Below are 21,305 nucleotides of genomic sequence, written 5' to 3'. Positions count from 1 at the left end.
TAAGTCTTGGGACTTACCCCCACTCTTTTCAAATGAAATTCCAGACTCCTAATCATGGCCTGAATGCCTTGGCCACCTCTCCCACCATATTTCCTACCCTTCTTCCCTTCACTCACAGTGCTTCAGCCCCCCTGGCCTCCTTCCTCAAACTTATCAAGCTCTTTCCTGCCTCAGGACCTTTGTTCTTACTTTTTTTTCTCAGAGGGAACTTCTGAACCACTCAAGCTAAAGTTCTCCCCTCTTTCATTCTTTTTCACAGCTACTTATATTTTTCCTTCACAGTACTTCTTCATTTTTTTATCTGTGCATTATTTGTTTATCACTTTAGAAGGTGAATTTCAGGAGAAACTGGTATCTGTCTTGCTCATGCCACATCCCCAGCGTCTAGCACACTGTCTGGCTCATGGCAAGTGATCAACAGCTGTGAATTGAATAAATGTGAATAAAGATAGGGGAAAAGGAGCCACAAGAGCTGAAAAGACATTATCCAAAAGCTAAGTGAAGGCCTCATTTCCTGGAAGACGGCCTCACAGAAACCTTGGAATCATCTTGTCTAACCTTCTCAGTCCACAAGTGGGGAAACCAAGACCCATAACGGAGAAATAACGGGGAAATAGCCATTTCTGTGGACTCTCAGCCCATTGCGGTCAAATGCCACAGACCTGCCAGATGAGGCTCAGAAAAGGTCATGGCCACCTCCCTGAGCCCATCACTATAGGTCTGCAGCTGCCACCATCCCATCCCACAGGGGAGGAGATTGTCTCTTTGGGAGCAGAGGCGCCAGTCAGCTGATGAACTGTGCAAGGAGGGCTAGGGAGGGTGGGGAGGCCCATCCTGGGTAGCAGCTATTCTGGGGCAGCTCAGGGATAAAAGCAGGTACCAAAATAATCCAACCTTCTAACACTTGTTCCAGACCTCACACCTCTGCCCTACCAGAGGTGAGGCTAACACTTGAATTCCTCTCAGTAACACACACACAAGCTTTTAGCAGGGCCTGCAGGGAACAGGGTGATCATCAGACTCAGCCCTGTCCACCAGGGGCTCACAGTGTGATGGAACAGGCAAGCTAGGGACCAGTCAGGTTGCTGAGTGATGGTGCCTAGGTCTGAGGGAACTAAAGGTAGGGAAGATCCCGAGAGGAAAGGATTAGCCCGATGGACATACAGAAGTTAGCCAGTCCAGGAGGTGACAGGAACAGAAGTAACTGCCAGTGCAAAGAGAGGGAGGCTGACAAGTTCCAAGAATAGTCTGCAGTTTTAGTGGGTGGGAGCATCATGAAATTGAAATGAGAGGGGCAGAAGAGGCGGCTTGGGGGCGAAGGGAGTGTCCAAATTATGCAGGAACTTGGATATCAAGTGAAGAGCTCGGGCTATCTTTGGTGCACAAAGGCAAGACTTGGGAGGTTTTAACCAAGAGGACGTCATGATCAGTTTTGCAAGATAGAAACTGCCCTATACCTGCCCTGGAGCCGTTGCCCAGGCAAGCGGGGTGGAGGGAGGCAGATCGAAGGGAGAAAACAGTGTATTCTGTCTGGATGGGCAGCTCTGCAAAGGGCCCCTGTAAGAGGCATGAATTGGGTCTCAGTCTCTAGAGGGCTAGTACCGTCACTTCCTCGACTGCTGCGCCACACCACTCCCGGGGTCCAACTTTCGTTCACTTGTTCCGGAACTCGAAGTTTGAGTAGAAAAAAACGTGCTGCTGGAACCCCAACCCTAGACGAGGGGCCTGAGCAGCAGACTTCAACTCCCAAAACGCTTCGCTCTCCAGCTCTGAACGTCGCGCATGCTTCTTTCCAAGAAAGGCGGGCCGGCTTGCCGACTGGTAAAACTCGCCAGCCGGGTGAAGTGCGGGAAACCTAGGGACCGCCATCTTACCTTGGGTCAAACCAATTATACACTTAGTGGGAGGTTCGTGTTCTCTCTCTCGTCAGTTCGTACAGGTACTGAAATAAAATGCGCTTAGTTACTGCAAGTCTCCTTATTATGCTTTACGTGGAGAACTTGTTCCATTTTGCGCCCCAGTCCGGAACTGAACTCCGAGGAATACAATGACACATCCCAGCATGGCACCGCACTCTGCGAGATTCCGCTGGGGGAGGAGTCGGAAGCGGTCCCGCCCCGCCTCCCGGTCGGAGGGGGGTTCCGCTTCCGGCAACGGCGGCTGCAGCCTCGCTCTGGTCCCTGCGGCTGGCGGCCGAGCCGTGTGTCTCCTGCTCCGCCGCCGCCATATTGTCTGTGTGAAGAGAGGGGAGAGCGGCCGCCGCCGCTGCAGCTTCCACCACAGGTACCGTGGGAGCCGCCAGGCGAGGTCGTTGGGGGGTGCGGGTGGGCCCAGGATGGGGCAGTGGGGCGCGGCCGCCTCTAACGCTTCCAGCAGACTCCCGAGCGGCCCTTCGCCTTCCCCTGCCCCCCCCAACACACACTAGCCGAGGCTCCTGCAGCCCATCGGGGAGGCCCTGGGCCACCCCCCAGGGCGAGGAGTGAGACTTGGGGGCAGAGGCTGATAGGAGGGTGGGAACTGGCTCTCGAGAGTCCAGCTTGTTGCGGGGGAGAGGGCTGGGCTGGGGCGGGGACTAGGGGGCAAGTTGGAGGAGGGGGTCGCCAGAGGGGGAAGCGAGCTGGAGGGGTGGGGCCGCCGGGGGGGATGCTGGGGGAGGGTGCCTAGGGGAGTGGTGCCCGCAGTGTAGGCTGGGGTGGACCCTCCCGCGGAGCAGAGCAGCTGTAGTGGGGGCCTTCTAAGGTCCCTCTAGGCGAAATTGGGCTTCCCACCTGCACACTGGGGTACAAGGTGAAGGGGACCCGGGGCGAGGTCGCTGAGGATAAAGGGGAAGGGACCATGAAGTGGGGCAGAACGGGTGGAGTTGGAGTTAAGGGTTAGTTGGGAGCCTGGATGGAAGAGGAGAGGTATGTAGAATGAAAGGTTGGCTAAGAGTGTGCCTGTTAGTTTGTGATCTTTGAAGAGTAGGACTTTTGTTTTTGTTTTTCGGTTTTTGTTTATATTTTTGCAGCGTTGGAACATTTCTAGCCTTGGCAGGTGATGGGTGGAGCTTATGTAGTTTGTTTTTGGGAAGGAAGGGTCAGGAGAAGTTGCTTCTCGGCTGTTGCTATTGTGGGAAGGAAAGAGTTCTGGAAAGGAGGTAGCAAATTAATTGAGGAAGACCTGATTACCTTTCAGCTGCTAAATTCTATTGAGAAGTGGGTGTGAGGAGAGGAAATGAAAAGAAAGCTAGAAAGGGAAGATTTTTCTAAGAGTTGGAAGACCCCATTCCATCTAAGGAGTGGCAGTAAATATCTGGATTATCAAATATAAGTGCCACTGTTATTTAGCTGTGTGACCTAACTTCTGTAAACCTCAGTTTTCCTATCTGTAAAATGGGGGTGATAATATTTCCTAGATGGTAAGTTTATGGTGAGGAGTAAATAAGATAATTTGTGTCAAGTGCTTACCACAGTGCCTGGTAGGTAGTAAGTGCTCCATAGACCTTACCTGTCACTTTTATTAAAGGGACTAGCTGCTATATATGGGGTTCCTTCAATCTAGGTAAAGTTTATGGTCAATAATCTGACAATAGGCAAGGCTTCAGAAAATTATATTTGTAGTTGTTGAGGTGTTTTTCTTTTGTTGTAAGTCAGTTGGCTTAACTGGCTTGGTGGACCTTGAGCTGAAAGACCAGGACCAATACTAGTTCTGCCTCGTGTGGTTTTTAAAAGTTCATCAGCAGCTTTACCTGGGCAGTTGTATCCTTCTGTGACTTTGAAATACTTGCCTTTCATTTGCTATTGGGGGAGGGTGTATGACTTGAAGAAAGAATGAAAATATCTGAAGTTTGCTTAGATTGGTTTATCAGCTGATTACAAAATTAGGTCACCCTAATTTTGACCAAGTTTGGGTAACTTTTGTTTGAAGACCAAGTTTTGGGTAACTTTTGTTTAAATGCAAAAACCAAACATGCCTAGTTATATCCTGTTATATGGAATACAGTAGAGAAGAGGCGCACACATTTAAGGGGGAGCAATAGGTTAGTTTCTACCTAATGGGTTAATTGCCTAGCTGTTTGGGAATGACACAAGTTGCTTCTTTTTTTACAGTGTATTTTTGGTTCTTTTGCTTAGCCACAGTCTTCCAGGGTGAGAGTCCTTGATTTTACCATTGTCTCTGTCTCTGAACATATAGCTTTACTTCACATACTCTTTTGGAGAAAGGAGAAGTTTTCTTTGGTAACTAAGTTTAAAACTTTACATAGGATTTGGGTTTGTAGTAGGCACAGTGACCACCACCACCACCCCCAAGATGTCTAAACTCTAATTCCCAGAATCTGTAAATATGTTACTTGGTAAAAGGGACTTTGCAGATGTAGTTAAATATCTTAAGATAGGAAGATCATCCTGGATTTAGTGGGTAGGCCCAGTCTACCCTTAAAAGCAGAGAACTTTCTCCAGCTGGGAGTCGAGAGAGATGGGGCAGAAGGGGAAATCAGAATCGAATCATGAGAGGGACTCCATTTGCTGTTGCTAGAGGGGGCCACGTGGAAAGCATGAGAAGGAATGCGGGGAGCCTCTAGTAGCAAAGACCAGCCCCAGCTGACAGCCAGCAAGGAAATGGAGACCTCAGTCCTACAACCACGAGGAACTGAATTTGGCCAACAACCTGAATGAGCTTGAAAGTGGATTCTTCCCCAGTTTCCAGCAAGGATAACACCTTGATTTTGGCCTTGTGAGACCCTAAGCAGAAGACCTAGCCAAGCCCACCCAACTTCTGACCTACAGAAACTGTGAGACAATAAATTTCTATTGTTTTAAAGCCGCTACGTTTGTGGTTTTGTTACGGCAGCAGTAGAACACTAGTGTAGATTTTGGTACCAAGAGTGGGGTACTATTACCTGAAAATGTGAAAGCGGCAGTAGAAGAGGCCAGCAAATTTTTGAGGAGCATAATAGAAAAGACCTAGAACAGATCATTAGTAGAAGTAGTGAGGGCTGAGGTGGAAGTGAGGTGTGCATTGGAAACTGGAGGAAAGAGGATCTTTGTTACATAGTGGCAAATAAGCTTAGAATTGTGTCCTGTGGTCAGGTGGAAAAGAAAACTTATAAGTGATGAACTTGGATATTTAGCTGAGATTTCCAAGCGAAGTATTGAAGGTACAGCCTGGTTTATTTGTGGGGTATGAGTCTCAGTGAGCTCATGTGAAATTCATGTGAAGCCCACTAGGTTCTTGAGCGTTTTATACTAGGAAAAACAGTGCCAGCTTGGATTGGAAAACACGAAGTAGTAAATTAAAGAGAGCTCTCAACCCCCCCCAACCCCCACCCCCAGTTTTACTGGTAGGAAGCAGGCTGGTAAAAAAAAACTACTTAGATGTGAATGTGCTCCTTTTCATCAAAAAAGAAGAATGACTCAGAGGGTGGAACCAAGAGCCCAAAGAGGTGGAGTCTGAAGGCCGCAGAAGAGTTTTCCCTGGCTTTGAAATGGAATGGAGTTTGCCCACATTTTGAAACTGCTTTGGACCGATGGATCTGCTTTTTCTTATATTTTACGTACTTTCTTTTATATTTTCCCTGTTTGAACTAGAATGTCTATAAGTTGCCTTATGCTGGTCTCAACATTGTATGTTGGGAACAGATAACTTTTTTTTTTTTCCTAGGAATTGTGCTCCAGAGGTTGCGCTTAATGTATTACAACCAGAGCTTCATCCACATTTGATTTAGATGGTGAGATTTGGGAATTTTGAATTGATGAGCTTTAGATGAGATTTTTGGACTTTAAGTTGATGCTTTAACGGAATGAGACCTTAGGATAGAATGGATATATTTGCATTTGGGGGAGATATGAGTCTTTGGAGCCCATAGGGTGGACTGTGTTAGGTAGAATGACCCCCCAAAGATGTGCCCTAACCTCTGGAATCTGAATTTGTTACTGTTTTGTGGCAAAAGGGACTTTGCAGATGTAACTGTGGTTTAAGGATCCTAAGATAGGATCCTTATCTTATCCTTATCCTGGATTTTCTGGGTAGGTCCAGTCTATGCACAAGAAAGCAGAGAACTTTATCCAGCTGGAGTTAGATTTGAAGCAGGAGAGGGACTCACCCTGCCATTACTGGAGGGGACCACGTGGAAAGCACAAGAAGGAATGCTGACAGCCCCAGCTGACAGCCAGCAAGGAAATGGGGACCTCAGCCCTACATCCGCAAGGAACCACATTCAGCCAACAATCCGAATGAGCTTGAAAGCAGATTCCCCACCCCAGAACTTCCACCAAGGAACACAGCCCTATGGACACCTTGATTTTTGGCCTTGCAGGACCATAAGTAGAGGATCCAGCCAAGCCTACCTCACTTCTAGCCTTTAGAAACTGTAAGATAATAAATTGTGTTGTTTTATGTTTGCGGTAGTTTGTTACAGCAACAATAGAAAACCAATTAGAAAATTTAAAAATTCTAAGAAAAAGAAAACTAATTCGAGGGGTTTTGCTGATTTTATTTAAGAATCTTTGGGGGATTATTTTCTAGAGAACAAAGGCAGCAAAGATTATTCTGTAGTGATTTGGTTCTGGAAGACTTCACAGAATAATGGTGTTGAGAGGAACCTAGGCCTCTTCCCTAGATGTTTAAGCATCCTGTTACTGTCATTAGATGCAATTTGAAGGGGCTAAATGACCAGCTCAGTAAAACGTAGATTCTAGAGCTCTAGGCCATTCTGGTAGAATTTCTATAAATTGATAATTCTTCCATGCCTATAATAAACGTCTTGGATAATTCCTTCATTCATCTTTATCGGCTGAATAAGGCATTGAGTTTATTTGACAACCCTTTGTAGACTTAATTCCTATTTCTTAGAAGAGATGGAAATGAGTGATTATTTTTTATGAATGGATAACCACTACTATATACAGTAGTCTGTCTGGTCTTTCATACCTCCCACCCCAACCCAAAGTTGTCGTAAGGTCTTTTCTCCCTGTCATTGTCATTTGAGGTTAGTAAGATTTGGGTGTGTAACTAAATCACTTTGCTGTACACCTGAAACTATTACAATATTGTAAATCAACTATACTTCAATTTCTAAAAAAGCCAATACAGTTAAAAAAAAAGAATAAAGTTTTGTGATCATAATTGCAGAATAGAGTTCTAGCTTTTAAGAAAGGCTTTTTTGTTGTTTATCTGTATGCTATTGATTAGATTCATAAAACGTGGACTCTCAACTTTAGTGAAGGGAACTTCAGAGGATGGAGGAAATAAGGCAGTTTCTCTTTGAGTTAGTTACCTGAATAGAAGGATGATTACAGAATTAGAGCATTTCAGGGTACGAAGGACTTTTGTGATTATCTGTTTGACTTTTAGGTTTGGAGTAAAAGAAATTGGGCCACATGAAGGTTAAGTGACTAAACCAAGTATCTCAGCCCTACAGCTGGCCTAGAATCCTGGTCCAGGCAATGGGGATTCACGGCTTTTAAACTATATTCCCTGTGTACCCCTGCCTTGTCCTTTTTTTAGATTTTACCTTAGGTTATCTCTCTGTGCCTCAGTTTCCTCATGAGGGTCATTGTGAAGATTAGTTGAGATAATGCACGTAACACATTTAGCATAGTACCTAACACAGTTGAATGCCCAAAAGATGTTCACTGTTATAACATTTATGATAATTGTTTTGACAACTGTATGACAGCTTTTACGTAAATATTACAGTACAATTTGTACAAGTTCAGAAACTGAGAATGATATGATTTGGCATTGGATTAGGTAAGGAATTAGCATTTTAAGGTAATGCTTGTGATACTTGGTTTAAAATGAGAAACCGGATTTGATCGTCGGTCTATCACAATTCATTGGGTGACTTGGGCCAAGTTTGTTTCACAAGGGTGTTAGTGTGTTCATACACCTAAATTTCTTTGAACTCTTAAGATGGATAATTTCAAAGGTAGTACTATATCATTTAGTTGTTTCTTATTAGAGAGAAATCTAGGCCAGCTAGCTTTTCAAATGAAGAAATTCCTCTAGGATTATTAAGAAAAGGAACTGCTGTCATTTGTCACTGTAACAAATATTTACATTGGGTTATAGACAACTGGTAGTTTTTCTTAAATATTTGGTATGATCCAGGGTAGATTGCAGCTGACCAATTTGTTGAGCAAACTTTTTTTCCTTTACATTATAGAAATCAGACTGAGTTTTTTTAAAAGTTTAAGGTGAAAGAATTAACAGTATCCTACTAGGAGTGAGATTTCACTGGTTTCTACAAATTCTGTGTCTTTCAGCCTTAGACATAAGTGTACTTAGCAATGGTTACTGTGGTGGGCAAGCTTTTTTTTACATTAATGGTGATAGTGTTTTCTTGCATAGGGTTTTCTTGCATAGGTTTCTTGGTTTTAGGGTTAAATACCAGGGTACACTTAGAATAATGTTTTATAATTTTATGTGTCACATCTTAAATGCCTTTATATTGGCCACTTTCTTCTTTTCATACTTTCTGGTCTTGTGGATTTTCTGACAGGTTTTTATTAGCTGAAACATTTTAATCTGCTTGGAAAAGTGAACACTTGAAATTTTTCTGAAGTTATGACTAATGCACTAATGGGCATTTCTCAATTTAGCTAGCTCATTAATATTATATAATTTTTAAGAAAGCAACCTTGTTAAAAATGAATGTGTAAATTATTTTCCTAAAAATTTAATCATGTCATATCAGAAAGTACAAACTAGCCATTTGGCTTTATTGAATTTATAACCAGTTTTAAACAATGTTACTCTTTCAACAAGCCCTGAGTTCTTGCTACATTTCAGGTAGGTGCTGTGCTGAAGCTAAATTATCCCTGACATCAAATTTAGCCCTGAGGCTAAATTATCCCTGACATTGTAAATTTGTCCAGTGACATTTTGTAATAATGCATCATTCCATAACTTAGTAGCTTTCTGGAGTGTTTTCTTATGAAAACTCCTTTGGCTTTGTATCTTAGGTATAGTTTCTGAAACAGCTGCAGAAATTTGGTGGGCAGTGGATTGAGAATTCCTCATTCTGAATGGAATTCTTTAACAGATTACTGGGAGGACTGGGGGAAGGAGGCAACAGGATAGTTGGGAAGAGCTCCAGCTTTGGAGTGAGACAGACCAAGTTTGGGTTAAGTAACCAAGGTTACTTAACTTACTCTTAAGCCTGGATTTTGTCATCTCTGCAGTTAGGATAACAACTACCTTGGGCACAACTTTTTTTTTTTTTTTTTTTTTTTTTTTTGTGAGGTACGCGGGCCTCTCACTGTTGTGGCCTCTCCCGTTGCAGACCACAGGCTCCGGACGTGCAGGCTCAGTGGCCATGGCTCACGGGCCCAGCCGCTCCGTGGCATGTGGGATCTTCCCAGACCAGGGCACGAACCCGTGTCCCCTGCATCAGCAGGCGGACTCTCAACCACTGCGCCACCAGGGAAGCCCAGCACAACTTATTTATTATTAGCCTTCTGTTTCTTCATCTGTAAAATGGGGGTCAGTACTTACCTCAGAATATTCTTGTGAGGATTAATAGCTAAAGTGCCAGCTAATGTTATCTCAGGGTAACTCTGAGTATTAAAGGAGATAATTTATAAAATGCCAGGTGCCTTTCCTTTCCCTGTCAGTGAAGACAGTGTGTTCATTGCCAGTGCTGCTGTACTTCTGTTTCTGGTGTGGCCTGCTGGGTGGGTGAGGTACTGAATTGCTGCTGCTTAGGAGTGGGTCAGTATGTAACTCATGCCCAGTGTAGATTGCCTCAGTTACTCACCTTCAGTGTGCATTGCCAAAGTGGTTATCTGGTCTTGGTGAATCTAGGGTTCTCTTGCTTCTAGATAGAGAAGTGAATCTTCCCATCGCAGACTTGGGGAAAGTTCAAACTTTGCTCACCTGTAGACTTGTGAACCTGGGATCAGAGGCCTTATTCCCAGTGGTTCTTTGATCACAGTTTGGGAATTAGCTTTTGTGTGTTTGGAGGAGAACTTTTTCCTGCATTAACATGTTCTCTGTGTCTTGCTCTCTCAGGTAATCCACTAACGTGCTTTCTTTGCTCTGTATTCTTAAATCATACATACACTCCTTAGGCAGAGCAGGAACCTGTCTTTATCAGTACTTTACAGTACTCTGTATTTATGACTCTATAGAATGAATACAAATAGCCATCTGCCTTGGGAGTTGTTCTTCCATCTTTTCAAACGTGATTTTGTATACCACTGTGACCTGGTGGCCAGCCCATTCAGATAGGAGAATAATGAAGACTCCAGATTGTTGAAACTCATATCCCTCACCCCTCACCTTGCCTCCAAATTTAAAGCAATCCATTTCATTGTCATATTACAAATGTAAGCCATTGTTGAATTAGTGTGCAGAATTGGGGAATTAGTGTTGAATTAGTGAAAATAACCTATTTAGGCTTTGAAACCTAACATTTGACTTGGGTTCAAATCTGGCCTCTGCCACTTAGTATCCTTGTGACTTTTGGCAGGTTATTTAACCTCTTAATCTATGTTTATTTCTAAAAAGAGAATCTACATCTCATACCACATCTAGTTTATAAGAGGCATTCAAATGATAGTTATTACATACATAGATGGACTCTACTTTAGATTACTCTAGGTCGCAAATGAATCTTTTTTTTTCCAGAGGGTTGTGGCCAGTGGAATAAAGCTTCAGATTGTGACTTTATTTCGCTCGTGTTGCCTGGTAAAAAGATACACAGATGATAGCTTCTTTGCCCATCGTTTATTATATTTTGTATTATTGGAGGCTACTGTACTTCAAACTTATGTCAAGTGTTTGAGATATAACTGTTAATTCAAATCAAACCAAACTGCTTGGGTTTTTTTGTTTTTTGTTTTATTGAAGTGTAGTTGATTTACAGTGTTTCAGGTGTACAGTAAAGTGATTCAGAGATATATATATATAATATATATTATTTATATATATATATAATTTTTTTTCATATTCTTTACCATGCTTAGGTTTTCTTATAATTCTTCCCTTCACTGGAAGACCTCCCACTGTTGCTATGTTATTTATGTAACACTGACACTTTGATTCCTTTTCTGGCTTAAAGGTGGAGAAATGAAATTCACACAGAAGGCCCAAATGCTAATTTTTTTTGTGATTCCATACTTGCTGGTTTGTTTTATGGAAATGCCTGAGTGTATTGCCTTTAAAGCAAGAATCCTGTGAGTTTTGCAGATGGGAATAAAAATAAGGCCCAGTGATATATTAAGATTATAATGTCTTGAAATCCTGCAGGGTTATGCAAGCAGTAACTTGATAACTTCATGAAGTTATCGGGTGTTATTGTGAATATTTATATTCTGAATTCAGACCCTTAACAGGGCCCGAAAAAACTGATACTCTTGGCTTTGAACAGGTAGTTTTCTTGCTTATTCAATGTGCACTTGGAGTCTTGGGATTTGAGGGTTGGAGTGGGTATGGGGAACTGTCAAGGAGCTATTTGTTAACCTTTTTGGCCTGTTTATTTTTCCCCGATTAAAAAAAAAACATTATATGGCGTTAGTTTGATAAAGTAGAGAAAAAAAAGATAGCTTCATTTAATCTTACATTCATTTTCCCGACTAATCTATTTCCTTTTGATTTATTTCAAGCTATAGGGTTAGGAGGTTTAGGTTGTTTTTGTTTACTTGTGCCAATGACCTCCAAATAGATGATCTCCCAGAAGGAATGGTAGTATATTAGTGAACTGTACTTGAAAACTGCAAAAGGTGATTGCTTATCTCTTGAAATAAAGGGGAGCTATGAAATAAAGGGGAGCTATGAAATAATAGTAATAGTTTTCTCAGCCTACTTGCATGGATTTTGACTATTGAGCTTACGATCTCTTTAGGTTAATTAAATCAGAATTTTTCAGCCAATGGACTATATCAGGGAGAGTTACAGAAGTGCTGAGATTCTGGTCCCCTCAGCCTTCTGGCCATTTGTGCAGGGTACAGGGCCTCCAAGCCAGTGATCTTAGGTCCAAAGGTCTTGATCCTTTATCCAAGTCTGCCATATACATATTTTCTCTTTGTGTTTTGACTTTTTAAAAGCTGTAAGCCCTAATTCAGAAAGTTCAGTAATTGAGTATCTTAACAGTTTTAAGACTCTAGGGGATTCCAGTCTTAAAGTAGTCTTGGCTTTAAGTTTAGAAAAAACCATTTTAAAATCTCTGACCCTGAAGCAATTCTCTTTCCATGTATATTTCAGGGGACATACTTTATTTATTTATTTATTTATTTATTAAGTTTATTTATTTTATTTATTTATTTTTGGCTGTGTTGGGTCTTCACTGCTGTGCGCGGGCTTTCCCTAGTTGCGGTGCGCGAGGGCTACTCTTCGTTGCGGTGCAGTCTTCTCACTGTGGTGGCTTCCCTTGTTGTGGAGCACAGGCTCTAGGCACACAGGCTTCAGTAGTTGCAGCATGTGAGCTTCAGTAGCTGTGGCTCGCAGGCTCTAGAACGCAGGCTCAGTAGTTGTGGCGCAAGGGCTTGGTTGCTCCGCGGCATGTGGGATCTTCCTGGACCAGGGCTCGAACCCGTGTCCCCTGCATTGGCAGGTGGACTCTTAACCACTGCGCCACCAGAGAAGCCTCAGGGGATATACTTCAAAGTGTAAGATTAAACAATTAAAGTTTGGACACTTGTAAAGAAATTCAATTTCTTATTTTTTTAAGCAGTAATGGAAGGCAAAACTGAAGTTCCCTTGTGTAAAACTGGTGTCCTCCCCTGACTCTGAATGCCACTGTACCTTTTCTGAAGCTGACATTTTGTTAATCATTCATCAAGCATGGGTCTCATGCTGGAACATAAATAAATTGAAGCCTAGGATACATTGTCTTCCCCTCTTCCTTCAGGAAAAAATGGGATATGCGTAACTTGAGAAATTTAATTGTTTAGTATTTATGTAAATTATCAAGTTAACCTTTTTTTTTTTTTTTTTTTTTTGCTGCTCGCCTTGAGTGATCTTAGTTCCCTGACCAGGGATCGAACCCGTGCCCCCTGCAGTGGAAGCACGGAGTCCTAACCACTGGACTGCCAGGGAATTCCCATCAAGTTAACCTTTTAAAATTGACATTTTGCAATGTGAAAAATGTACCTTTCCTTTTGTCTAATTCAGCGATTCTTAGTTTTCCTGGGGTTTACAGATTTCTCTGAGCCTGTAATGAAAGCTCCTGATCTTTTCTTCAAAAAAATGTACCTGTACAATGCTACTTTGTATATACTTTAGGGAGTTAATGGACCTCTGATCTCATTGATAAACTCCATTTTGAAATAATTTGTATGGTCCAAATAGCAGTTTCCCCTTTTTATTATTTTTAATACAGTAACACTTGCATGACTTATTTGTCACAGTATTATTTTTTTTTAATTGAAGTGTAGTTGATTTACAACGCTGTGCCAATCTTTGCTGTACAGCAAAGTGACTCAGTTATACACATACGTACATTCTTTTTAAAATATTCTTTTCCATTATGGTTTATCCCAGGAGATTGGATATAGTTGCCTGTGCTATACAGTAGGACCTTGTTGTTTATCCATTCTGAATGAATAGGTTGTGTCTACCAACCCCAAATTCCCAGTCCATTCCTCTCCCCCTCCCCCCCGGCAATCACAAATCTGATCTCTATGTCTGTGAGTCTGTTTCTGTTTTGTAGGTAGGTTCATTTGCACCATATTTTAGATGCCACATATAAGTGATATCATATGGTATTTGTCTTTCCTCTTTCTGACTTACTGCACTTACTATGATAACTGCACTCTAGTTGCATCCATGTTGCTGCAAATGGCATTATTTTGTCATTTTTTATGGCTGAGTAGTATTTCATTGTATATATGTACTACATCTTCTTTATCCATTCATCTGTCAATGGACATTTAGGTTGTTTCCGTGTTTTGGCTATTGTGAATCGTGCTGCTGTGAACATAGGGGTGCATGTATCTTTTTGAATTATAATTTTGTCCCGGTATATGCCCAAGAGTGGGACTGCTAGATCATTCTATTTTTAGTTTTCTGAGGAACCTCCATACTGTTCTCCATAGTGGGTGTACCACCTTACATTCCTCCCAACAGTGTAGGAGGGTTCCCTTTTCTCCACACCCTCTCTAGCATTTATTTGTAGACTTTTTAACGATGGCCATTCTGATTGATGTGAGATGGTACCTCATTGTAGTTTTGATTTGCATTTCTCTAATAATCAGTGATGTTGAGCATCTTTTCATGTGCCTCCTGGCCATCTGTATGTCGTCTTTGGAGAAATGTCTGTTAAGGTCTTCTGTCCATTTTTTGGTTGTTTTTTGTTATTGAGTTGTATGAGCTGTTTGTATATTTTAGAAATTAAGCCCTTGTCGGTTGCATCATTTGCACATATTTTCTCCTAGACTGTAAGGTGTCTTTTCATTGTTTTTTGTTTTTTTTGTTTGTTTGTTTATGGTTTCCTTTGCTGTGTAAAAGCTTGTAAGTTTGATTAGATCCCATTTGTTTATTTTTGTTTTTATTTCTATTGCCTTAGGAGACTGACCTAAGAAAACATTGGTACGACTTACGTCAGAGGGTTTTGCCTATGCTCTCTTCTAGGAGTTTTTTTTTTTGTTTTTTTTTTTTTGCTGTACGCGGGCCTCTCACTGCTGTGGCCTCTCCCGTTGCGGAGCACAGGCTCCGGACACACAGGCTCCGCGGCCATGGCTCGCGGGCCCAGCCGCTCCGCGGCATGTGGGATCTTCCGGGATCGGGGCACGAACCCGTGTCCCCTGCATCGGCAGGCGGACTCTCAACCACTGCGCCACCATGGAAGCCCATCTTCTAGGAGTTTTATGGTGTCATGTCTTAGTCTTTATGCCATTTTGAGTTTATTTTTGTGTATGATGTGTTCTAACTTCAGTGGTTTACATTGCAGCTGTCCAACTTTCCCAGCACCACTTGCTGAAGAGACTGTCTTTTTTCCATTTTATATTCTTGCCTCCTTTGTCAAAGATTAATTGACTGTAGGTGTGTGGATTTATTTCTGGGCTCTTTGTTCTCTTCCACTGATCTGTGTGTCTGTTTTTATACCGATAGGACACTGTTTTGATTACTGTAGCTTTGTAGTATTGTCTGAGGTCTGGGAGAGTCATACCTCCTGCTTTGTTTTTGTTCCTCAGGTGTCACAGTATTCTTTCAACAAATATTTCTGAAAGGTATTCTATGTCAGCTTCTGTGGTAGATTCCTCAGGATACAAAGGCACTCTTCACTACTTTTGGAGCTTTGTTTAGCTAGGGCAACAGATGTGTAAACAGTACAGTGACACTGCTAGATGGAAAAGGTAAGCAAAGTGTGCTGTTGGAGTACAGAGGAGGGGTCTTGATCATTAGAAATTTTCTGTAAATCTGTGGTTAGGTCTGTATTTCTTAATTGGCAAAAAGCATACTGCAAAGTACTCCAAGGTGTTTTTTGTTAAGTTCTAACCGGACTAGTAATGGAAACTAAATCAAGGAGCAAATGGTGTTAAGTTGAGAGCTTAAACCGGCTTGCTGTTGCATCTGATAATGCTGAATGTCTTCTTTGCCCATATTTTTCCCCAGTTACCTTTTTAAAATATATCATTTTTAATTTACTTATATATTTATAAATTTATATATTTAGTATAGAGCAGGGATTGCTAACTGAAATACTTGCAGGAGTCGAGCCAGTAAGATAAATGTATAGAGTTGTCCAGGTTTACCTGTGGCATCTTCCAGTGGGTTGGTTTTAGAGCCCTTTGTTGGATAATCACCGTTAGCAGATCCAAGTGATTTTGTCAGTGCAGGAATGCAGAATCATTGTTACCAGAAAGACAGATCTTTTCTCCTTCTTTCTTAAGAGAAACTGAAGGTTGATTTGTTTTTTACTGTTGGCAACCAAGTCACACTTAGAAATATTTATTATGAAAATCTTTAACAAATAATTGAACTTAATATCTGATTCACTTTTTTTTTTTTTTGCGGTACGCAGGCCTCTCACTGTTGTGGCCTCTCCCGTTGCGGAGCACAGGCTCCGGACGCGCAGGCTCAGCGGCCATGGCTCACAGGCCTAGCCGCTCCGCGGCATGTGGGATCTTCCCGCACTGGGGCACGAACCCGTGTCCCCTGCATCGGCAGGCCAACTCTCAACCACTGCGCCACCAGGGAAGCCCCTGATTCACTTTTTAAAAACACTGTGGAAAACTTGCACAAGAATGTTCATAGCAGCATTACTCATAATGGCCATAAAGTGGAAACAAATGTCCATCAACTGATGAATGGATGAACAAAATGTGGTATATCCTTACAGTGGATTCAGCCATAAAAAGGAATGAACTACTGTAAAGCTACGTCATGGATGAACCTTGAAAACATGCTAAATGAAAGAAGCCAGATACACAAGGATACATATTATGTGATTCTGTTTTTATGAAGTGTCCAGGATAGACAAATCTATAGAGACAGAAAGCAGATTAATGATTCTTAAGAGGTGAGGGGGTATTAGTGACTGCTATGGGAAATTCATTTTCTCTGGAGGTGAAGGTAATGTTCTGGAATCATATGGTAGTGATGGTTGCATGCTACAAACATACTAAAAACCACTGAATTGTACACTTTAAAATGATGGATGTGATGTTGTGTGGATTTTATCTGTTTTAAAAATTGGAAGAAAAAATACTGTGTGAGCCAAATAGGACATATATGTTTGCTATAAAGCAGAACGAATAGGCCGTGAATCTAGACAGAATATTTTAAAATCACCACCTCATTGTGACACTGTAAAAATTGCTCAGATTCACCTTCTGTAAAATGGGAAAGGTATTACCTAGGTCTTAGACTTGTTAGGTTTAAAAGTGATAAATATAAATCCCAAGGAGTAGTATAGGCATAGGCGTTCACATTTCTTTAGAATTGGAAGCTGGAAAATGTTTGCTGCCCTCTGTTCCAGCCTATTATCTGTTGTTAGCAAGTCTAGGACAACCCACCCTATTAATTATTGCTTATTGATCACCTGCAGGGAGTATCTCCTGGGTAACCTATCTCCATGATAGTAAAGGAGGGAGAGGGAGAGGATATTACGCCTTATATTCTGCAGTTTCCTCACTGTAATCAGATAGGTTAAATGACAGATCCAAGGTCATATTTGGTCCTAGTGGCTCCAGTGTTCCTGTTCTTTTAAATCCAAGGTTCGCATTTTTCAGTAATAGAGTACTGAACTGTTTCTGTAGCTCTATCAAGGATTGTACGGCACTGTGCTCATCACCTGGGTAAAATGCATGGCCTCATAAAACTTGTGGTTCCAAAGAAACATCTCTCACACATACTGACTGGCTTCACATCTCATTGGGAAGTGATAGTATGACTGTTATGTGATAAAATTTACATGCAAGACCAAAGAGCATCTTTAAAATTGGCTGCACATCAAATATCCATTATACTTGTACAGCCAAACTGCTTTTCTCAGTTCTGAACAGGAGCAGGTCCGTATGCAAGGAAATTTGATTTTTGCCAAAATATTGTCTATTACTGTCTTAATATCAGTTCATCAGACATTTATGGAACATATCAACATGCTTAGGCACTGTGATAAACACAGGGTATATACCAAGAGAAATAAACCATGGTTCAGGTCCTTGAATTGATAGTTTAATGAGTGGGAAGTATGTAAACAAAACACATGTGATAATGTCATAAGTATATAGGGGTGCTTTGGCACCACAGAGGAAGTATTTTGGTTCATTTTGGAGAGTTGTGGAAGGCTTCATTGTGGACGTAAAAGTTGCTGATTCTTGAAGGGTGAGTAGGATTTCCCCTAGCAAGCTGTATTGTGGAGGGCATAAAGTATAACGGCACAGAAAAGGCGGGGGGAGCATGTTCAGTACTCATTTGCTTAACATTTTAAAAAGTTTTAAACTTTTTACAAAGTGTTATGGAAATACTAAGCTGTGCAGTAGGAAGACATTCGGATAGAATGGAGGTTGAAAACTGATAGCCAGTTACAATACTGATTGAAATGGAAATGGCTGGATATTCAGGATTTTCATTTCTTCTTGTATCAGTTTTCCTAAGTCTTTTTCCCCTAAGTATTTCAGATATGTTCTTCATGTTATCCTGTGTTTTAGGATACAGCATATGATAGGATTTCTCCCTTTTTTTAATTTAATTTAATTTTTTATTTAATTAATTAATTTTTTTTTTTCTTTTTGCGGTATGCGGGCCTCTCACTGTTGTGGCCTCTCCCGTTGTGGAGCACAGGCTCCGGATGCGCAGGCCCAGCGGCCATGGCTCACGGGCCCAGCCGCTCCGCGGCATATGGGATCCTCCCAGACCGGGGCACGAACCCGTATCCCCTGCATCGGCAGGCGGACTCTCAACCACTGCGCCACCAGGGAGGCCCTAATTTTATTTTTTAAATCAGTATACAGTAAAATTGATTCCTTTTTGTGTGTACAGTTCTGTAAATTTTGACACACAGAGAGTCAAGTAACCACCATCACAACAAGGGGACAGGACAATTATATCACCTCCCTCACATTACCCAGCCTCCCACCCCTATTCTCTGGCAACCACTGTTCTGCTCTCAGTTACTATAGTTTTATCTTTTCACAAATGTTATATAAATGGAATCAAGCAATATATAATATTTTGAAACTGGATTCTTTCACTCAGTATTTCTTTTGAGATTCATCAAAGCTGTGTGTATCAGTAGTTAGTTCCTTTTTATTGTTGGGTAGAATTCCATTGTATGGATGGACCACAGTTTGCTTATCCATTTAAGATTCTTTGGTGATTATGAACAGAGCTGCTGTAAATCTACATGTATAGGCTTTTATGAACATAGTGAGTGGGGCTTCTGGGTTACGTGAAAATTTTTAACTTCCTAAGAAATTGCCAAACTGTTTCCAGAAGGGCTTTGTTATACTATTTTGCATTCCTACTAGCAATGTAAGATCTCTCTAGCACCTAGTATTGTCCACATTTAACTTTTAATTTGAAGTAATTTCAGATTTACAGAAGAGTTGCAAAGATAGAATCCTCATATACCCTTCACCCAGCTTCCCCTAATGTTAACGTATCACATAACCATGACACTTTATTAAAACTAAGAAATTAACACTGATACAGTACTATTAACTAAACTGTGGACTTTATTTGGATTTTACCAGTTATGTCGTTTTTCTGTTCCAGGATCCAGTCCAAGATACCAAATTACATTTAGTTGTTTTGTCTCCTCTAGTCTGTGACAGTTTCTCAGTCTTTCCTTGATTTTCAAAGCTTTGACAGTTTTGGAGAAGACTGGTGAGATTTGTAGAACGTCCTTCAATTTAGGTTCTAATCTTTTTCTAATCTCTAATCATGATTAGATTATGGTTATGGCTTTTTGAGAATGCCACAGAGGTGATGTGCTCTTCTCATTACATATTTAGGGTATATGATATTAACATAACTGATCTTTAGTGATGTTTAGATAGTGTCTACCAGGTTTCTGCACTGTAGAGTTGCTATTTCTCCCTTTCCATACTTATTCATTAGAAGGGCTTTCCTAAGTCCAACGCACCTTCAAGAGAAAGAACATTAAGCTACACCTCCTCGAGGGAGGCATATCAAATAATTTGTGGACATATGTTAAAACCATCATAGTAGTTAGTGAGTATCCTGGAGGAGATACTTAGAGGCTATGCAAATATCCTATTCTCTTAAAAATTTTACTAACCAATTTTAACATCAGTCAGTGGATCTTGCCTGTGGCGATTACTGTGCTGATCTAATGGTAATTTTCTATTTCTTTTTTGCTTTCTACATGTGTAAGTTGAATTCTTGTATAAGGAAGATTTTTTTAATTTATTAAATCATTTATTTATATAGTGTGGACTCGTGGATGTTTATTTTATTCTTTGGGGTTACTATCTAATGCTGTCATTATATTTTATTCAAATTGTTCAAGCTTTTGCACTTGGAACTCTTTCAGGTTGGCTCCCATGTCCCTTTGACTACAAGATTTGCCAGGCTATCCTATGTTTTCCCTGCCTCGATCCTAGAATCAGCCGTTTCTCTAAAGAGCCCGCCTTCCTTTTATTGGAGAAAGGTATTGAGAAACCAAGGTTTGGACACTATTCTTGTTGCTACTCATTGACACTACTTCTAGGTGCTCTTAGTGGACAGAGCTAGGAATTTGCATCCAGAAATGTCCGCTGTTCGTGGTGCACAGTTCTATGGGTTCTAACAATACTTAGAGTAATAAATCCACCTCTGCAGTATTAAACAGAACAGTTGCATTTCCATGTGTCAGTCACTCATGTTCTGTCTTCATAGTTTTGCCTTTTTCAGTATGTCATATAAATGGAAACATACAATACCTAGCTTTTTGGTTCTGGCTCCTTAACAAAATATATTTAGGATTCATCCATGTTGTTGTACAAATCAATAGTTTGTTTCCCATTGTATGATTATACCACCATTTATTTATCCATTCACTTGTTGGACATCTTGGTTTTTTCCATTTTTTTGGAATTACGAATAAAGCTGCTGTCAACATTTGCATACAGGTTTTTGTGTGAACATAGATTTTCAGTTCACTTGAGTAAATACCTAGGAGTGGGAATGCTGAGTTATATGGTGTTTATTTAACTTTATAATCAGTGGCCAAATTTTTCCAAGATTGCTATACCGTGTTGCGTTTTCATCAAGAATGAATTAGTTTTTGTTGCTCCTAATTAGTTTCTGTTACATCCTCACCAGCTTTTGGTGTCGTCAAATTTTTATTTTTAAGGTATTTTAATAACTCTTTGGTGGATCTCATTTTAATTTGATCTTTTGTGAAGTGTCTGTTCACATCTTTTGCTTGTTTTTTTTTTTTGGTTTTTTGGGGTTTTTTGCGGTACGCGGACCTTTCACTGTTGTGGCCTCTCCCGTTGCAGAGCACAGGCTCAGCAGCCATGGCTCATGGGCCCAGCCACTCTGCGGCATGTGGGATCTTCCCGGACCGGGGCACGAACCTGTGTCCCCTGCATCAGCAGGCGGACTCTCAACCACTGCACCACCAGGGAAGCCCCCTTTTGCTTGTTTTTTAATTGGAGTGTTTTCTTATTGTTGAGTTCTTTGTATTTCATACATGCAAGTCCTTTATCAGGTATGTGATTTGCAAATATATTCTATCTGTGGCATTTTTTTCATTCTGTTCACAGGGTCTTTTACAGAGCAGAAATGTTTTAGTGTTGATGAGGTCCAGTTTTTCAGGTTTTACTTTTATGGATTGTGCTTTTGGTGTCATGTAAAGAACTCTGCCTAATCTCAAATCACAAGATTTTCTTATAAAGGTTTGATCATTTTACATTTAGATCCACAATCCA

General features: G+C 41.1%; 1 protein-coding gene across 2 annotated transcripts in view; it reads left to right on the top strand.

The window, feature by feature from the left end:
- The first annotated feature begins 2,139 nt into the window (after nucleotides 1–2,139).
- Nucleotides 2,140–21,305, top strand: part of CSNK2A1 (casein kinase 2 alpha 1) — a 56,783-nt gene continuing 37,617 nt past the window's right edge. For both annotated transcript variants that reach the window (XM_060120494.1, XM_060120495.1), the window contains exon 1: nucleotides 2,140–2,283. The gene's annotated coding sequence lies outside the window, so the exon portion shown is untranslated. The remainder of the gene's footprint in view (nucleotides 2,284–21,305) is intronic.

Source organism: Mesoplodon densirostris, chromosome 16 (genome assembly GCF_025265405.1).
Source record: "Mesoplodon densirostris isolate mMesDen1 chromosome 16, mMesDen1 primary haplotype, whole genome shotgun sequence".
Classification (NCBI taxonomy): Eukaryota; Metazoa; Chordata; class Mammalia; order Artiodactyla; family Ziphiidae; genus Mesoplodon; species Mesoplodon densirostris.
This window is presented reverse-complemented; position numbering and strand designations above follow the sequence as displayed.